The sequence below is a fragment of the Lactuca sativa genome, chromosome 5 (assembly GCF_002870075.4).
Source record: "Lactuca sativa cultivar Salinas chromosome 5, Lsat_Salinas_v11, whole genome shotgun sequence".
NCBI classification, from domain to species: domain Eukaryota; kingdom Viridiplantae; phylum Streptophyta; class Magnoliopsida; order Asterales; family Asteraceae; genus Lactuca; species Lactuca sativa.
Genome location: NC_056627.2, coordinates 150,577,487 through 150,587,320, shown reverse-complemented (window position 1 = coordinate 150,587,320; position 9,834 = coordinate 150,577,487).

The window sequence follows — 9,834 nt, the reverse complement described above, 5'->3', positions numbered from 1 at the left end:
CCGATCTTGATTGTTTCAGACCGTGATGTGCGTTTCACTTCCAGATTCTGGAAGAAGTTTCATGAGGAGTTGGGTACTAGACTGCATTTTAGTACCGCATATCATCCCCAGACAGACGGTCAGAGTGAGCGGACGATTCAGACGCTTGAGGACATGCTCCGAGCATGTGTGTTGGATTTCGGGGGTAGCTGGGATGCGTATTTACCCTTGGCAGAGTTTTCCTACAATAACAACCATCATTCGAGCATTGGTATGCCACCCTTTGAGCTGTTGTATGGGAGGAGGTGTCGGACCCCCATTTGTTAGGGGAGAGGTTGGACAGAGGGTGATGGGCAGTACAGAGATCGTACTTCAGACGACAGAGCAGATTCAGCAGGTCAGACAGAGGTTGTTGACCGCTCGGAGCCGACAAAAGAGTTATGCAGACAGACGCCGGTCCGAGCTTGAGTTTCAGGTCGGCGACCTTGTTCTCCTGAAGGTCTCTCCTTGGAAAGGAGTGATTCGATTCAGGAAGAGGGGCAAGTTGGGGCCCCGATATATTGGTCCTTTCCGTGTGATCGCGAGGGTAGGCCGGGTAGCCTATCGTTTGGATTTGCCAGCAGAGTTGGGGCAGATTCACGACACTTTTCATGTGTCGCAGCTGAGGAAGTGTATAGCCGACGAGTCGGCAGTGGTTCCATTAGAGGATATTCAGGTGGATGCGAGCTTGAATTACGTCGAGAGACCAGTGGCCATCAGAGATCGGAAGATCAACGTTTTGAGGAACAAGGAGGTACCCCTGGTGTTGGTTTAGTGGCAGCATTGAAATGGATCAGAGATGACCTGGGAGCCGGAGCGTGAGATGCGTGAGCAGCATCCGGAGCTATTTGCAGAGCGAGACTTCGAGGGCGAATCTAGTTCTAGTGGGGGAGAATTGTAACAGCCCGAATTTCCAGGTATCATTTATGCTTATATTTTTGGAGTTTTGTGAGGGGACTCGGCGAGTTGGAGCTTAAACTCGCCGAGTAGGATCGCGGTTCAGGACGCGGGTTCGCGCCTGGACTCGGCAAGTCCAAGGAATGGACTCGGCGAGTCCTCGCTGTTTAATGAAACCCTAATTTCCCGGTCCTAAGCCCTATTTAAAGGACCTTATGGCCCTTCATTGCGGCTACCTAGATCTTGAGAGCACCAAAGCGGCTGAGGGTTTTTGTGAGTGAGATAAGAGGCTATTGTTCACCAAATTTGTGTGTTTTTGCAAGAAAGGAAGAGGAAAGTCAAGCTAGAAGAGTTGGGGAGCTTGGATCTACTTTCATTTCATTAGAGGAGGCTTCTTGAGGTATCATTCAGAGCTTATTCTCGTGTTATTGTTGATATGGTCAAATCTAGGGTTTCTTCATGCCTTATTTGCTTTGTATTTGAAGTGTGAGAGGTCCCATGGGGATATGGTGCTTAGATCTGGACCTTAGTAGGTCTAGAGAGTCCCTAATGTCATGCTTTATGTCCTTCCATTTGGGTTGGAGACTAGGGTTGCCATCCTAGAGGTTATTTCTCTTAAAAGAGCCTTGTAGGTGTTGCATGGTAACCAAGATATGAACTTTACGTGATGAATGAGCTTAGGAGGGCCAGATCTATGAGTTGTTGGAGCGGATCTGACCTCCGAAGCAAGTTTGAGTTGATGCATGGCATGGAATCGCCGAGTCCGAAGAACAAACTCGGCGAGTAGCATGAAGATTGCCCTTAACCACTCAACGAGTGGTCCTGCCGAGTTATGGGTTAACTCAGTGAGTCAGGGAGAGTTAGAGAGGGTTGACAGGTGGACCGAGTCGAACTGGAACTCGCCGAGTTGTTCTTGAGACTCGGCGAGTTGAGTCGTGGTGGCCCTGTGATTCATGCCAGGTGGAACTCGTCGAGTCAGGGGAGTACTCGACGTGTCGAAAAGGGAATCTTAGAGAGTTGGTGAAAACGCTTAGACTCGCCGAGTCACTCTAGTGCACTCGCCGAGTCCGGTCAAAGTTGACCGTTGACCGTCGACCGTTGACCATAGTTGACTAGTGTTGACTTAATAGGGGTAGTCAACCTTAGTGTTAAAAGTGTTAATTAGAGACATTTAATGTTATAGGAGGATTATAGCTCGGGGGATCGAGCACGAGTGATTTCCAGGATTCGCGAGTTATCGAGATACACGAGGTGAGTCTTCTCACTATACTTTACCTTGAGTAGGTAATCAGAGTTATGTGATAGAGTATTTGTATGCTATATGTATGTGATGTGTTGTACTGCATTATTTCTATGTGATTTATGCTGTGCATGTTTATAGAGTTGGAACCGGAAGGTTCACAGAGTTAGAACCTGAGGGTTCACAGAGTTTGGGTGCACGGACCCATAGAGTTATAGCCTCGAGTGGCTAATATGTGTTATGTGTGGTATTTTGGGGAACTCACTAAGCTTTGTGCTTACAATGTTAGTGTTGTTGTTTCAGGTACTAGTGATGACCGTGGGAAGGCGCCGACTTGATCTATACACACGCATGGGATTTTTGATATATATATGATCTTGGGATTTTGTATGATGTGGATTGGGATTTTAAACTTGATGTTTTATGAAAATTAAATGAGAAATGTTTTTATACTTTGTGAAAAATTATTTTGGAATTTCACTGTGTTACAGATATGAGGATATGCTTGGTTAGCTTAGTATCTTAGAGGAATGGATAGTTTAGTGATGGCTAGTTCTGTTGGGTCAGCACCCTTGTAGTTGAGTATTGGTTATGAGTATAGACCTATAGTTGGTCTTGCCTTATGTATGCTGGTAGGAGGTTACCTGTGGTATATGTATGTTGAGCAGTAGCAGAGGGTATTCCATCCCAGTAGGATGACAGGGCCCTAGTATGTTGATTCTGTAGAGTGTTATGTGGTTGCCTGCTATGTATACATGTTTGCTAGTGTAGAATTGCATTCCAACTCGATGGTTGTGGGATAAGAGTATTCCATCTCGGTGGGATGATTGGACTCATATAGGTTGGCATTCCAACCCAATGGTTGAGGGTCTTGGGGTATTCCATCCTGAGGGATGATTGGACCTATAGTAGTAGTAGTTATTGTATGTATAGGAAGTGGGGCATTCCAACCCGATGGTTATGGGCCAGGAGTATTCCATCCCGATAGGATGATTGGACTCATAGTATGTTGGCATTCCAACCCGATGGTTGAGGGGCATGGGGTATTCCATCATGAGGGATAATTGGACCCATAGTAGTTATTGTTGTACGTATAGGTGTATGGGCATTCCGACCTGATGGTTGTGGGCCGAGAGTATTCCATCCCGATAGGATGATTGGACTCATAGTAGGTTGGCATTCCAACCCGATGGTTGAGGGGCTTAGGGTATTCCTACCGGAAGGTTGATTGGACCCGTAGTATGTTCTTTGTTGTATGCGTATATTTATGTGTGTATGGGTACTTTGGGGGAACTCACTAAGCTTTCAGGCTTACAGTTGTGGTTTATTGTTTTAGGTGATTCAGGAGATCATGGAAAGGTAAAGGCGTGATCGTACCGCTCCTCATGTTTTATGATCTGTGTGATATGGTTTTGAGGGATACTCTGATGTTTAAACTATTTTGAAAACAAGATGTATGAACTTAATGGTTTTTGAATGAAATAAAATGTTTTAAATTGGTTGAAATTTTTGGTCGTTACAAGTTGGTATCAGAGCCTTGGTTTGAGTGAATTGGAAGAACATTCGTGTGAATCCAGTCTCAAATCAAGGAGATATTTTCAAAAATAGCTTTCAAAAGGTTTTCAAAATAAGTAAAGGAGGACGCAAAGGGTACGATCAGCCGAAGCCGGTTAGTTACCCCAAAATACCATACAAGTTATTTGTTTATGTGATATGTTAGAACACCATGCTAGTACTAGGCTAGGGATCTTCAGGAATTGCATAATAGAATTGCCTGATTATATGACGCCTGCTAGCCTAGGGTTCTCTTAGTATGAAATTGACATCATTACTGTAGTTATCTAGTGTACACATCGCGGTTATACATAACTAAGATCTTATATCCTGAGAATGTTTGATTTGGCCTTATGTTCTGTTCTTGTCTGATTGGGTGCTTTGGGAAGGATTTGATATTCGAAAGTCTATAGGGTCCAACGTTATGTATGACTAGCATACACTAGTGCTGCAAGGTTGGTGGAAGTTTCATGGTTGGGTGAGTTGTGGGACCGGTAGGTCAGTATGAGATATTTAGCTTTCCTCTAGGAGTGAGGATTGAGCGCTCGCTATGTTTATTTGTGTTGTTAGGGTGTTGTGATGATACTTGAGACAAATATGGGTAGGTGTGGAAGGTAGTATGGGCCCATACTACTGAAAGCACAGGACCCATACGCGTGTCAAGGAAGTCACAACCCCTAGGTTGTTGGTTAGAGGTTAGTTCTCGACGGTTATGCGGGGTATCTGAGGTTCTTCGTTTCAGTATGTCGGATGCGAGACGTTTCAAGTCAGGATCCGGTTCGGGATCGGGATCGGGAGAGGGTGGTCAGGATGGATCAGCACCACCCGAGGTTATTGGTCAGATGAGGACGGATGAGTTGGATGTTAGGATTCAGGAGATCCTGCATGGGGAGGTTGCTGCTATGTTTCGGGCTGAGTTACCGAAACTATTTGGGTCGATCAAGACCGCCATGGTTGAGTATTTTGATGAGCGCTATGCAGCTCTGGCTGAGACAGCGGCCGCGGCAGCTGCAGCGGCTGTGGCAGCGGCAGGGGGAGGAGCCAGTCGGGGCTTTCAGTATCGGGATTTCGACAATACAAAGCCCCCTACTTTTGATGGAGTTCAGGATCCGATTGTTGCTATGAGGTGGTTGTCAGACGTAGAGGGATGTTTCTTCACATGTTCATGCCCTGCTGATCAGAGGGTGAGGTGTGCTCTGAACCTGTTGAGGCTCGGGGCGAAGGACTGGTGGAGGTTGACCACGGGATCATATTCCGATGCGCAGAGAGCTGTGGTTACTTGGGAACAGTTCCGAGAGATGTTCAATACTCCTTATGTTCCGCAGGTGGAGCGGGAGAGATTGGCTTAGGACTTTTTGGAGTTGATGCAGGATTCTGATTCAGTGACAGAGATCACCAAGATGTTTACGGAGAGGGCGATGTTTTGCCCTGAGTTTGCGTCAGAACAGGATCAGATGACCCGATATCTAAGCATGCTCAAGACGAACATCAGACAGTTTGTATCCACGTAGAGGTGTAGTACCTTGTTGGAGTTGCAGGAGGCCGCTAGGTGACGCAAGTTAGAGATTGAGCTCCAGTTGAGAGAGTAGAGGCAAGCCCCGGTGCAGTCGCATCCTACACCAAAGCGGATGAGGCCCGTTGATTATCTACAAGGAGGTCAGAGGAGTCGCACTTGCAGAAAGCGCGACAAGGTGCACGAAGGAAGTTGTCGTTCTTCTTCGGGGTGCCACAAGTGTGGCAAAGAGGGCCACATTGCCAGAGATTGCAGGTAGTCGACTCCAGTTTCAGGAGTCCGAATTTGTTATCATTGTGATCAGGTGCGCCATATGAAGGCCCAATGTCCTCTGTTGGCTGCCAGGTTAGTGTAGGCCCTAGCGCCAACCACTTTGAGAATTACTGACGGGAGTCAGGGTCGAGCAGAGCCTCCGAAGGCTCCAGGGCGTGCTTATCAGCTTGTTACTGATGAGATCAAGTCATTGCTAGAGGTGTCAGCCGCAGGAACTCAGGTTCCTGAAAGTTCGATGTATTGGTTTGGTTCAAGCAGCATGCCAGTTTCGCTGCTAGTGGATAGTAGTTGGCACTCTAAGTGGGGGAGAATTGGAAATTCTCGAATGAGCCGTTGTTTGAAGGATGATTGTCTGATGCGGTTCGGATGAGGTCTTTGGAGTGGTGCAGTGAGGCGGTTCAGTTGTAGTAAGGGCTTAACATGTATTGTGGATCTTTGAGCAAGGAGTGAAGTGTTGCTATGCGATGGAAATAAGTGGGATTATTTCCAAGGGTCGGAGATGTTGAGGAAATGCGGCAGGCTATATATGGATTGCTGGTTATGCGATCAGTCTCTGAGTATGTATGCATGTTATGAGATAGCGGTGTGCGCCGCTGAGGGATGATGTATAGTGAGGTGTTGTCGTTGTGACAATGATTGGATGATACGTATACACGATTTCAGTCTCCTTGGGAGAGGAGAAAGATAGTAATTCCAGATTGGAGATTTGGACAGAGGAAAGTGAGATGGCAGGTTGACAGACTCGGGAGTAGTCTGGACCGGTGATGAGGACTGTATAAGGATATTACAATCAAAGGTCGAGGACCTAGAGATGGTTGAGGAGGTGTGAGTGAGTTACACTCATTTGTGTCGAACTGAAGGGTTCGAGGGTGATGCTAGGACAAGGTCCTTGGTTCCGAGTATGGTTGTAGGCTTGAGTTATGTATGTGGAGGTATTCCAATCTGGGGTATTCCATCATGAGGATGACCGGAACCTATGATTGATTGGACCTGGTGTGTTTGGTATTCCGACCTGAGGGTTGATTGGGCCAAACATACATGAGGATGCGATGGTATACCATCCTAGGGATGACTGGACCTGTTATAGGCGTGCCTGATATTCCAGCCCGAGGTTGATTGGGCCAGCTACGAGTGGTTGTGTGATATGGTTGGTTGATGGGTTATGGGAGCTGAAGGATGTAATATCCTGTCAGCGCAAGCATAATATAGAATCAAAGGGGGAAATCAGGATTTGTTCCAGGTTGCAAGTTATTAGGGTTATAACCAATTTTTGGGCGTAGGAAGATGGATTAGTGTCTTGGCGGAGCTCAGTGGGTGTTTGTGGAATCTAGCATTCGTAGGGCGCTGAAGTGTATCCCTGATATGAAGGGTTAGTATTATCGGGTGATTCGTGGTTGATAGGTGGTGCTATTGAGTTGAAAGGCCAATGGTCGTCTTGGAGTAGTGGCAAGGATGCCACGCGAGAATAAGCAATTTTAAGAGAGATGCAGAATTAGGGTTTGTAAGAACCTGAGTTGACTGAGAAATCAGAGTCTGCAGTGCAAGGGGTTTGTTCTGAAGCGTATGCTGCAGTAGGCTTCGAGGACGAAGCCTAATTTAAGTGGGAGAGAGTTGTAACACCCCAAATTCCAGAGTTACCATTGAAGGAATTAAAGTGTAAATTAAAGAAAGGGACTCGACGAGTAGGCATGCTTACTCGCCGAGTCGGAGCGGGATTCTGTCGCGAGTTTAAGTGGCCAACTCGCCGAGTCGGCAGCTTGAACTCGACGAGTTGGTGCTGTAGAGAGAAAACCCAAATCCCAGGGTTTGTGCCCTATATAAAGCACATTATAACCCACCCTCAACTTCTTTACTACTCTTTTGAGATCCAGAAACCCTAGAATCGACTGAGCCTCCACTAATAGAGAGAATAGACATTTGGAGGAGGAAATCTTGGAAAGGGGCTTGAAGATCAACAGGTTTGTTGCAAAGGGGTGGTGTAGATCCGAGATCAACTTCTGTTGGAGCTTATATTGGAGGTAATAATTTGTTGCTTGGGGTTCTTTTGCATCTAGATCTATTATCATTTGAGATTTGGGGCATTTTTGGGTATGATTGAGAGCTATTTCAAGTTGGAGGCTTTGATCTGAGGTAACTACGTCAGATATAGGCTTGTGATGGTCCAAAATGTCATAAAGCTTCTGTCTAAGAGTTGTTTGTGAAGCCCCCCTTGTCCTTAACCCTAGCCCTAGAGTGTTTTGGGCCTATATCTCCTTGGTTTCATGTAAAGTTTGCAACTTTATGTGAGGGTTAGACTGTAGAAGAGTGGATCTATGGATTAGAGACCCTGCATGGCTCGAAAAGCCACTGTATGGATTGAGAACTAGAGAGACTCGATGAGTCACGTGGGTGTACTCGACGAGTTGTATGAACATATGCATGGACTCAGCTAGTTGAAGAACAACTCGACGAATCTGTTGAAGATTGCCTTGGACTCGGCGAGTCTGGTCGCAAAACCCCAATCTCTTCTGGTTAAGCCTCGAAGCAGTGAGTCGGGAGGTGACTCTGTGAGTTGAGTGGAATGGGACTCGGATATCGTTGAACTCAACGAGTCTTGGTGTGACTCGGTGAATTGAGTCGTGTTCTATGAGTTTTCAGAGTATAAGGACTCGAAGAGTAAACGGGTTGACTCGGCGAGTAGAGTCAGTCATGAAGTTTGAATTTGGCCTGGACTTTGACTTTGACCTTCAACGGTGTTGGAGTCTGGAGTAGTGTTTCGGTGTGAGCTTTCGTGGTTCGGTTCTTCATTTTAGGTGAGTTATCCTCACTGTAATCAAGGGTCTAAGGAAGCAAGTCCGACCCTTTGAATTGTTTTTAGAGCTTGTTATGTTTATGCGATGATATGCTTGGTAGTATCCTGGTAGATAGCATGATGATATGAGGTTATGCTTTGTTAGCTTTGTATCCTAGAGGAATGGATAGTTTAGTAATGGCTAGTTCTGTTGGGTCAGCACCCTAGTAGTTGAGTAGTGGTTATGAGTATAGACCTGTAGTTGGTCTTGCCTTATGTACGCTAGTAGGAGGTTACATGTGGTATATGTATGTTGAGCAGTAGCAGAGGGTATTCCATCCCGGTATGATGATAGGGCCCTAGTATTTTGTTTCTATAGAGTGTTATGTGGTTGCCTGTTATGTATACATTTTTGCTAGTGTTGAACGGCATTCCAACCCGATGGTTGTGGGCCAGGAGTATCCTATCCCGGTAGGATGATTGGACTCATAGTAGGTTGGCATTCCAACCCGATGGTTGAGGGGCCTGGGGTATTCCATCCTGAGGGATGATTGGACCCATAGTAGTAGTAGTAGTTACTGTATGTATAGGAAGTGGGGCATTCCAACCCGATGGTTGTGGGCCAGGAGTATTCCATCCTGGTAGGATGATTAGACTCATAGTATGTTGGCATTCCAACCATATGGTTGAGGGGCCTGGGGTATTCCATCCTGAGTGATGATTGGATCCAGAGTAGTTATAGTTGTACGTATAGGTGTATGGGCATTCCAACCCGATGGTTGTGGGCCGAGAGTATTCCATCCCGGTAGGATGATTGTACTCATAGTAGGTTGGTATTCCAACCCGATGGTTGAGGGGCTTGGGGTATTCCAACTGGAATGTTGATTGGACCCGTAGTATGTTCTTTGATGTATGCATATGTTTATGTGTGTATGGGTACTTTGGGGGAAACTTACTAAGCTTTCGGGCTTACAGTTGTGGTTTATTGTTTCAGGTGCTTCAGGAGATCGTGGCAAGGCGAAGGCGTGATCATACCGCTCCTCATGTTTTATGATCTACGTGATATGGTTCTGGGGGATACTCTAATGTTTAAACTATTTTGAAAACAAGATGTATGAACTTAATGGTTTTTGAATGAAATAAAATGTTTTAAATTAGTTGAAATTTTTGGTCGTTACACGACCTTCATACAAACAACCTATACCCTAAGTCCACAACCAAACAAGGAACAGGAAATAAGGCGAGTTATCAGTCCTAAGTCCTTTCAATCCTACTTATATAAATATATCTATATAGACATGATTTTGACAATATATAAGTTTTAAAGAGTTTAATAAGGAGTTTTGCATATAAAAGAGTTTGTAAAACGATTTGAAGTAGTTTGTTTGATAACACAGTTTGAAGTATAGTAAATCCGTGTGTTTGATAGTTATTAATCACATGTAATTGATATAATAACTATAATGTTTCTACTCGTATGCATTTAAAATCATTTAAAAGATATGTTAAGGGGTATGAACTCACCTGCAGTGAGTGATACGAATGAAAGATCATTTTGTAGGATGCTAA